At 35.2% G+C, this 10,480-nt stretch overlaps 1 long non-coding RNA gene across 1 annotated transcript; it reads left to right on the top strand.

Annotated features, from left to right (window-relative positions):
* The first annotated feature begins 4,289 nt into the window (after positions 1–4,289).
* Positions 4,290–5,097, top strand: LOC140006166 (uncharacterized). Its single transcript, XR_011813807.1, has 2 exons — positions 4,290–4,528; positions 4,609–5,097. It is a non-coding gene; the product is annotated as an uncharacterized lncRNA (long non-coding RNA).
* The last annotated feature ends 5,383 nt before the right edge of the window (positions 5,098–10,480 follow it).

Here is a 10,480-nt window from a genome sequence, read left to right as displayed (position 1 = left end):
TATTTTTTGAAGGACATTCTGTCATTATACCACCTATGTTTAATGGGTCATATTATGTGAGTTGGAAAGAATGAATGATTATCTTTTTGTAATCTATTGATATTGAATTGTGGTTTATTATTAGTGAACGTCCATATGATGCCTCACTTATAGATGAAAATACTTATAGATCTAGACCAAAAACAAGAAATGAACTGACTGCTATAGATAGAACTCATCTCACCTTAAATGCAAAAGCCATGAATGTGTTATACTGCACTTTACACTCAAATGAATCTATTAGAGTTAAAGGCTGCAAGTCAGCCAAGGAAATTTAGGATAAATTGAGAGAAATTCATGAAGGTAGTGAAAATGTTAGAGAACAAAAAAAGTCCATTCTAGTTACAAAGTATGAATCCTTCAAGATGGAATCTCATGAAAATATTAATGAGATGTACTGTAGATTCAACGACCTTATTAAGGATTTAGAGGTGCTGGTAAAAGAATACTCTCTAGGTGAGAAAAATAAAAAAATTCTGAATGCTTTATCCAAGGATTGGGAGAGTAAAGTGACTGCTATTGAAGAAACTAGAGATCTAAATTCCTTACCTATTGAATCTCTTATTAATTCTCTAACCTCTTACGAGTTGAAATTTAAGTCCAAAATGTAAGAGGAAGAGGATGCGAAAGTAAGAAGGAACATTGCTTTAAAAATGTAGATGATTCTGCCTCCCTAGATGAAGAAGATGCGGAAGTTGATAACAGTGATCTTGCTCTCATCACAAGAAGTTTCAAGAGGATTCTCAACAAAAAGAGATTTAGAAGAGTAAGACCTAGCAATTCAGATTCTAATCAATTCAACAATGCAAGAAACAAAGGAAGATATGAGACCAACAAAAAGCAAGGTGACAAATGTTATGAATGTGGCCAGTTTGAACACTACATGAGTGGATGTCCAATGAAGAAGAGAAAAGGTGAAAGAAAACCAAGATTCAACAACTTCCAGTTCACTTGGAATGAATGCAACTCCGATAGTGAAATTGAAGAGGAAGAAAAATCTGCTCAATTGACTTTTATGGCCATTGGAGATGATGAGATAACATCTTCTAACTCTCAATTTGAAAGTGATGATGAAACTAATGATGATTTTGAATCTTTCATTATAAAATTGCATAATAGTTCGAAAGAATCTTATACTAGAAACAAGGAATTAAAACATAAAATTAGCTTTTTCTTCAGGACAATGCACGTCTTTTTCAAGAAAATAAAAAATTGAAAATTGAAAGTGATTTCTTAAAAAAGAGTGAGATTGTTTTACACTTTGAGCTTGATAGAAAAACAAGACTTTGTGAAATGTTCAAAAAGAAACAAGGTGATTTGAAAAAAAAGAATGAATAATTTAAATGAGTTGCTCCAATATAAAAAACAAGACTGTTTTCAAAGTAATAAATCAAAACCTCATTTTTGGCACTTATGAGAAGAAGATAAATTCTACTGCAAATGAATTTGCTATTTATAAAAAAAGACAAGTAAGATTTATTAAATATGTTCATATAAATAACTCTTTGATTATGTGTAATTTTTGTTGTCAAAAAGGTCACATGAAAAGTGATTGCTATGTGAGAAAGAATATGAGAAAAAACATGAAATGTATGTAGATAGTTAGACATGATTCTAACTCTAACAAGTAAGAGATATGATAAGATTGATGAGATTCTTGTTCATAATACTTTTTTATAATTTTCTTTTAATGTTTCTGATATTTTGAACTGAGTTTTTCTTGATATTTTTTAATATTACTGAAGTTTTATTATGACAAAAAAGGGGAGAAATGGATGCTATGTGTAAGGGGGAGTTATTCTGAGATTATAAGTTTGGATGCAATGAGTGAGGAGGAGCTTATGCTCATATGCTCAATCTTTTCCATCTTCCATCCATTATTTTGTCATCATCAAAAAGGAGGAGAATGTCGATCTTAGTTCCTAACTTTTGATGTTTACAAAATACTGGATGGTACTAATATCTCTTCAAGAAATATTTTCAGTTGTGAAGCAAATCAGATTCAAAGATCAAGTGCAATTGAAAAGGACAAAGGCTGGTGAAAGCTGTCGGACGCTTGGATCGGACATCTGATAATCATTGCGTAACTTCGGACGCATGAAGAATTCCACCACCGGACATCTGAAGGAAATAAGACATTCCCCCTGGATCACTGACCTCGATCGGAAGCAAGCATTGAACATCCGATAGGATCCTTCAAAGTCGACGAAACCATCGGACGCTCAATATGTCTACCGGACGTCCGATAGAAACAAGATGATTTCTCAAATCCCTTTGTTTGCTATCGGACGCACAAAGAGCTTGCTCCGAACATCCAACAGAATTGAAAAAAATTTCTCAAACTCACTGCTAGGGATGGCAATGGGGGCGGGTGCCTGCGGGGGTACAAATGGGGCGGGGGATGGGGCGGGGCGGGGCGGGAGATGGGGCAGCATCCACCCGCCCCATCCCCCGCCCCGTCCCCCGCAAAAAAAAATTATATATATATAATACACAGAAGTAAGTATAAGTCAAGTAACAAAAGTTACAAAACCCCTAATTATCTATCCCCATTCCCCCATTCGGCCGTTCCCATTTTTCCCTCATTCGCAGAATGGCAGCCACCAGCCCACCGCCGTCACCTCCAATTCCCCTCAATTCTAATCAGTAATCAGTCACTACTCACTACTCAACTAAACCCATTCTCTGTCTAAATCCTTCTAAAATTTTACCCAACCCAGAATCCCAGATCGAGCTCATCTCTGCGTCGGCAAGTGAGAAGAAACTGATTGACAAGTTGGAAGTTTCCAATTCCAGGTTCTACGTAATTTTCTGTTGATTTGTTTCTTTGTTTCGACCAAATCTCCACTATTGGGCCAACGCCCGGCAGAATTCAGCAATTTGCCTGTCTGGGGATCACTGTGACCGAAGCAAAGCTGCTTTGTCATATTTTTCTTCCTGTCAATTGGATCACAACTGAACTTAGAACGTGGTCTGATGGTTCACTAGACTGAAATAGAAAGGGGCAACAAAATTCAGGGGTAATTAATTGTCCTTGCTGAAAGTTTCCATTTATAAACCGACGTCATTTTTTTTTTTGGTGAAATATATAGCACTAAATTCTGTGGTTAGACTATACACCTTTTTCTGAGTGAGCAAAAGTCAGTTTAGTTAAACGCGAGTTGTGCGAGTATTATGACAAATAATACCAGAGCGTATGTATGTTAATTTGAGAAAATTTGACTATTGATGGCGGTGGAGTATAAAATAAAGGCACCTAATTATTTTGCAAAATTCTTTGGGTACTAAATTTGAAAACAGGCGCAGAGTGAAGGTCCTTTTGCTTTCACTTTTTTAACCTTCTGTGTATTTAAATTTCACTGCTAATTTTTCCCCCTTTTATCTTGTTAGTTTGTATTAGTATTGTAAATGCACTGTGTTACAATTTTTGGTTTGTTTTAATTCGAAATTAATCAAACAAAGGATAGTTGTTTGCGTGCATATAAGATGTTTGTGAAAAGCCTTAATGAGAATGTAAATATGAAAGCCTAATGATTTACGGCAATTAAATGGTTTAGAATTTTAGTATTATTAAAAAAAAAGATAGCCATGGATATGTATAATGTTGAAATAACTCCAAATGATATATTTCGGATCAGTAATGATCCATTTGTGCTCCTCTAGATTCTAAACAGAGGAGAGGACCTGTAATTTTAGTGTAAGTGAAAAATTATAGTTATATTTCATGTTTGTGAGCAGTCCACTTATTGTGCTATTTGCTTCCTTGTCTTTGTAGAATTCTTATTACAATGAATCTGTCCGAAAATCTAATTGCATCTGAACAAGGGGATAATTCATCAACTCCACAATCAAGGAATGTTGAATCAATTGACTTGACAGATACAGTAGAAGAAGATGAATATGAAATTGAAGGAGGAAAAAGAAAATTAAAATCAAAAGTTTGGGCGCATTTTGATAGAGAGAAAGGTGAAAATGGCATTTTTTATGGTGTGTGCAAGTATTGTAAAAAAAAATACAAGACAGGTACCACTCATGGGACGAGTACCTTGCATGATCATTACAATAGGTGTGCTAAAAGGCCTAAAGGAGATATTAGGCAAATGTTACTTCGAAGTGGTAGTAAAAAGAATGATGGCAAACAAGAATTGCACAATCATGTGTTCGATCAACAACAGTCATGCCATGAGCTTGCATCTGCAATTGTATTGCATGAGTATCCATTATCTATTATGGATCACACAGGCTTTCGAAAATTTGTTAAGAGTTTGCAGCCATGTTTTAAACTTGTGTCAAGAAATACAATTAAAGGAGATATTTTGAAGATCTATGAATTGCAAAGATTGAAGAATTGTAATATTTTGGAGAAGCTTGCAAGTAAGATAGCAGTTACAACCGATATGTGGACTTCTAGCAACACAAAGAAAGGCTTCATGGCTATCACTGCACATTATATTGATGAGTCTTGGATCTTACAAAGTCAAATTTTGAGGTATGTTTTCAAAAGTTAAAAACTTGAATTATGTTAATTGTTTGTTATACATGAGCAACTTATTTTTTTCTTTTATTTAGGTTTATCTATGTTCCTGCTCCACATACCAAAGAAGTGTTAAGTGATGTGGTTCTTAGTTCATTGATGGATTGGAATATTGATCGTAAGATATCTACGATTACCTTAGATAACTGTTCCACCAATGATGGTATGATTAATTGTTTGTTGGAAAAGTTGAATGTGAGTGATTTGTTGATAGATGGTTTAGTGCTTCAAATGCGGTGTGCTGCCCATATCTTAAATTTGATTGTCAAAGATGGTTTAGAAATGATATCGGGTGGTATTGAAAGAATTCGTGATAGTGTGGTGTATTGGACTGCTTCTGCTGCTAGAATTGAAAATTTTGAAGAAGCGGCTCGCCAATTGCGCATTTCTTCTACTAAAAAGTTGTGTTTGGATTGTAAAACCCGTTGGAATTCGACTTTTTTAATGTTGCAAACAGCTGCAATTTATAAAGACGTATTTCCACGGGTTAAAGTGCGTGAGAAACACTACACTAGTTTGCCAAATGATGATGATTGGGAAGTTTGTAATGCCATTTGTGAGAAGTTGAAATTATTCTACCAAGTCACTGAAATGTTCTCCGGTACTCGATATCCTACATCAAATGAATTTTTTGCAAAAGTTTGTGACATTAAGGTATCATTGGCTCAATGGATGAAAAGTTCAAATTGTTTAACTAGCGTAATGGCAGAAAAGATGATGGTGTTATTCTTGGTTTTGATGATCACAAAAGTTTGTTTATACAGACCAAGAAAGTGAACACTTTGATCAGGTCTGTTGGAACAAAGAAAGCATATGTTCGTTTATCTCCTGACTACGTTGCTTTGGATGTGGCAAACAAGATTGGAATAATATGAATGAATTTAGTCATTGTTTTGTTTTCGATCAAAGATATTGTCTTTTAAGTATGTCTAGTTTGTCATTCTTGGTACTTTGAAATATTTGTCTAACCTTCCTCAAATACAAGTGTTTTTTGTCTATCCAAGAATCAGGTTCAAATATGTCATGAAATGTAAAACAACCAAAATGAGAAGCAAAAACAGGACAATCAGGTCGGACGGCCGAAAGGAAACTGTCGGACGTCCGAAAAGATAAAGAACATCAGGAAGGAAGCACCGTCGGACGCTCACATGGAAGCATCGGACGTCCGGAAGGATCGGACGCTTGCCATCGGACGCTAATCAACCGCATCGGACGTCCGAAAAATTCCAAGATAACTTGCTAGCTCTCGGCCCAAGGTCGGACGCTGTGCTGTCGGACGACAAAGAACTTATCGGACGTCCGAACCTCAACTTGGCTATCATCGGACGATTGGTTCGGACGATGATTCGATCGTCGGACGTCCGACAGCCCCAACGGCTAGTTGACTCTTCAGCTGCCTTCTATCCGTTGGAAGCATTGATGAAGCCCATTTCTGGATCCCTTTAAAATCAAACTGGTCTGAACGAAGTAGGGACTTTTGCTCACTTTGTTTACAAGTTCTCAAGAGATATTTTAGCTAGAAAATAGTCTCCAAAGCAGATTTGTATTAAAGTGGTGTGAATTTCTGTTGAGCATTTCTTTTGTGGTTGAAAGGATCTTTAGTGTAGCTTTGTTGAGGGTTTTCTGAGTGATTGTAAAACTTCCTAGCTTGACTAAGTGAGGCTTAGGGCAAGGAGGAAGAGCTCCCTCCATTGTACATCTAGTTGATCTTCGTTCATCAAAGAGAAGTTGCTCTTCCTAGTGTTTGGTCTTCAAGTTTGGGTAAAGCTTGGTAGACACTTGGTTTGTTTCTCTATTTTATATTTCTGTTTAATAAAATCTTCATTGCTTATCTATACTTGCTTCTCTGATTAATATTGCTATTGTCTTCTAATGTACTTGGTTGATCATTACTAAAAAGGAAGGTAAATTTTCATTAAAGAAAAAGTGCATAAACTTGGTTAAGATTTTAATCAACCAATTCACCCCCCCTCTTGGTTGTCTGTGGGACTTACAGATGGCAAAATATCAAAAATATTGGGAAGATTGTAATGTGATACTTGGTATTGCTGCAGTTTTGGATCCTAGATACAAAATGAAGTTGATTGAGTATTATTTTCCTATCATTTATGGTGATGAATCATTCATGAAAATTGAAGCAATTCGTCAAAATTGTTATTCTTTGTTGCATGATTATCAATACCGATCTAGTTTGGGTGGAAATAGAGTTGATAGTCAGTACATGGCTTCACATAGTGAGCATGTTAATGGGAGTCATGATAAGAATGAAGTTGAAACGGATCCCCTTGCTGATTTTGATAAGTTTGTGGCTTCTAACTCTACTGATGTTACTTCTAAGACGGAATTGGATTTTTATTTTGAGGAAAATGTGTTACCAAGAGTTCCGACTTTTGACATACTTGGTTGGTGGAAAACACATGGGGTTAAATATCCCACTTTACAAAAAATGGCTAAGGATATTCTAGCTATACCCGTCTCAAGTGTGGCATCTGAATCTGCATTTAGTACTTGTGGAAGAATAATTAGTCCTCATCGATGTAAACTTCACGCCAATACCTTGGAAGCATTGATGTGTACTCGCACTTGGCTCTGGAATGAAATAAATGGTATACAAAAGATTTAACTTTTACTTTTAAATTTATACATTTTTTTTTTGCATTTCTTTATTTAGTAAATCAGTGGCTATTTTTTTTTGGTGCAGCTACTTCTTCTACATCGGAAGGGATGTCATGTAATACATTAGTTGATGAAGAAGATGATATTGATTGTGTTACTGAATAGGTATTAAAGAAATTTGATTCATCTAAATTGATTTTCTCCAATTATTTGTTATACACTATACTCTGTTGACAAGATTTTTCTTTTATTTTAACATCAAATGTCAGGGTTGCTTTATCAAATGAGTTATCACATCTCGAGGTTGATGAAGAGCAAATGTTCTGAAGTTGTTGAGTTATATTAATGAAGAGAAAAGTTGAATTTATTGTTGAGTGTTTTAGTTTGTTGAATATGAGAAATCAACTCGACTGAATTTGTTGAATGCTAGAATGAATGTAACTTGACTTGTTATGCTCTATTTTCATCTTGACAGCTATTTAATTTTATTTAACGTTATTTATAATTGTATTATTGTAAATGAATATTTATGATAAGTTAATTTCTTTTTTCGCGGGGGACCGCGGGGGACCGCGGGGGAAACGGGGCGGGGGATGGGGGGCGAGAGGCGGGGGACGGGGCGGGGAACGGGGGGAGTTATTTGACAACGGGGCGGGGGACGGGGGAAGGATCCCCCGCCCCATTGCCATCCCTACTCACTGCCTGCTGTTGAACTCAAAAAACAGGAGTACCGGACGTCGGATACTCCAACGGCTAGTTAATTGTTCAGTTACTTTCTATCCATTGGAAGCATTAATAATGCACTTTGTTGGTCTCCTATAAATAAAGTATGGTCAGAATTTTCAAATAACTTTTGCACACTGAAAAGACAAAAAATTTAGAGTGATTTTAATGAGAAAATACTCTCCAAGAAAGATTTGTAGTTTTAGTGGTGTGAGATTCATTGTAAGTTTTTCATTTGTGAGTGAATACTTTATGAGTGTAGCTCTGTGAGGGTTGTCCTGAGGAATAGTAAAACGTCCTAACTTGACCGAGTGGAGTTTGGGGCAAGGAGGAGGTGAACCTTTCTTTGTACACAAGAGTGATTGTAATTCATCAACTTGAATAAATTTGTTTGAATTAATCTACAAGTTCAAGAGGAGTTGGATAGTTAATTGGTTTGCAATACTTTCCTTTTTATTTACTTATTGTTACGTTTGTGATCTTTACATTGTTTATCTCTTCCACTTGGTTGTCTTCGATCCTCACATTACACTTCATTATTATATCAAAAACCAAATTCTATGGATTTTTTGCTTGAATTTCAACAAGATTAATCTTCAAGAAATTAATTATTTTACCAGACAATTAAAGGTTAAATGCGGGACTCCGTAAAGGATATAAAATATCCTATGCAAAAGGAGCTAACTACTCAAGAAACTGTGAAAATGCAAGAAATTTTTTCTCAAAAAATAGATTTCAATGCTTAATGGTTCCCAGCACAAGCAAAAAAGATTTCAAAAAAAAACTTAAAACTTTATCCCAGATAGACGAAGAAGGAAAAACTCTAGACGACGCTCAAGCAAATGAAGATGATTGTTATGAAATTTTCAATCCTATTCTAGAAAATTGGAATCAATCAAAAGCCAAACCCAGCCAATAAAAATGCAGGATGACAATCCTCAAGAGACCAATCAGCAAGCAAATTTCTAGACAAAAGAAGATAATAACGAATGATGTAAGAACAGGAATATATGGTAATCTTACTATATGGTTTTTTCTATTCCAAAATGCATTTGGTAAGTCAGAACATATTTCCTTTTTAAACTATTCTTGCATGTCAAAAATTTTTCTTTTTACCTCTTGGGTTTGTAGTCTTTTTCAATGTTTTCTACTTTAATTTCTTCTTTAAGAAAATCTAATTGTTTTGAAATATTATGTATTGCTCTTTGTTTTAGTTGTTTAGCAGTGTACAAAAAATTTTCTTCTCTTGTTAAATAAGTAGTAACAAAAGGAAATCAAACCTCTTGGTCATAAATTCTTGCAGTAATACCTTCATCATCTATTTAAATTGGAAATAATTGGGATAAAAAAGGATTGCCTAATATAATTTCTTGATGTAAATTTTTAACTACATGTATATACATATGTACATATATACTTGCATATGTATACATGTATTTATACATATAAATATATGAATATATACATATATACATGTACATGTACACATGTATACATGTATATACATGAATATACAAAGCCACGTTATTATTAAGAAAGGATAAGGATCCAAACCCCGAAAATACATGTACACATATGCATAAACACATAGCCACGTTATTATTAAGAAAGGATAAGGGCCCAAGTCTCGAAAATACATGTATACATATGTACATATACATGTATATTGTGACGACCCCACCTCCCCCTAGGGCGTACCCCAGGATTTAGCGAGTCACCTGCCCATCTCTCGCTAGGACTCACTAACGTTTAATTCGAGAAAAGAACTTACAACCATAGAAAATAAATAAAACAAAAATTCCAATCTTAACATACACATTGATGTTCAAATCCAGCTACAAGGCTTATACACGTCCAAATATATCAAAGTGTTTACAATCCAGGTGTAACCAACCATAGTCGAGCACTAGCGCGAGTATAATTGTAAAATCTAAAAACTAGACTACGCTAGCCTGTACAAGTCTCACGCCTCGCTCGTCTTCCCTGTAAGGAAAACAAAATTAAAGGAATGAGCTAAAAATCCAATGAGATTCCCAAACAAGTAATCAAGCAATTTAAATAAGGTCATTATTCATTGAAGAACAATTAATCAAAAAAAAAACATTCACCAGATAAAAGCAATGAAAATACACTCATTAAACAGATACATGCTCACATGGAGCCATTTGTTCATTCATTCGCCAACTATTTTTCTTATTCCTCCAATTATTAGAAAAACATTTGCAAGTGAAAACTCCTCCAATGTTCTTGACATTCATTCATTGATTTCATTTCCTGTCATTAGCCAATTCACTGGCCAGTTCTCCACCAACCTTCGCGATCATACTCGAGTATACCAAAACACTATCCCAGAGTCACCAGCCGCCCGACCGAATCCGCTTCTGGCTTGAGTCGATTGGCAACGAAGGGCAAGAGTCCAGTTCAGCCAAAAGACTTACATTCATGCATAAATAGCATTCAATCATTGAAAATTCACTTTGGCTTGGATCGAATGCGATAAAGTACACACTCGCCCAACGAAATCCATTTAGCAATCCTTGGAAAGTATTTAACATTCAAGCAAACATT

This window comes from Coffea arabica, chromosome 1c (genome assembly GCF_036785885.1).
Source record: "Coffea arabica cultivar ET-39 chromosome 1c, Coffea Arabica ET-39 HiFi, whole genome shotgun sequence".
In the NCBI taxonomy this organism is placed as follows: domain Eukaryota; kingdom Viridiplantae; phylum Streptophyta; class Magnoliopsida; order Gentianales; family Rubiaceae; genus Coffea; species Coffea arabica.
The sequence above is the reverse complement of the archived record's forward strand: the minus strand, read 5'-3'. Positions and strand labels throughout refer to the sequence as shown.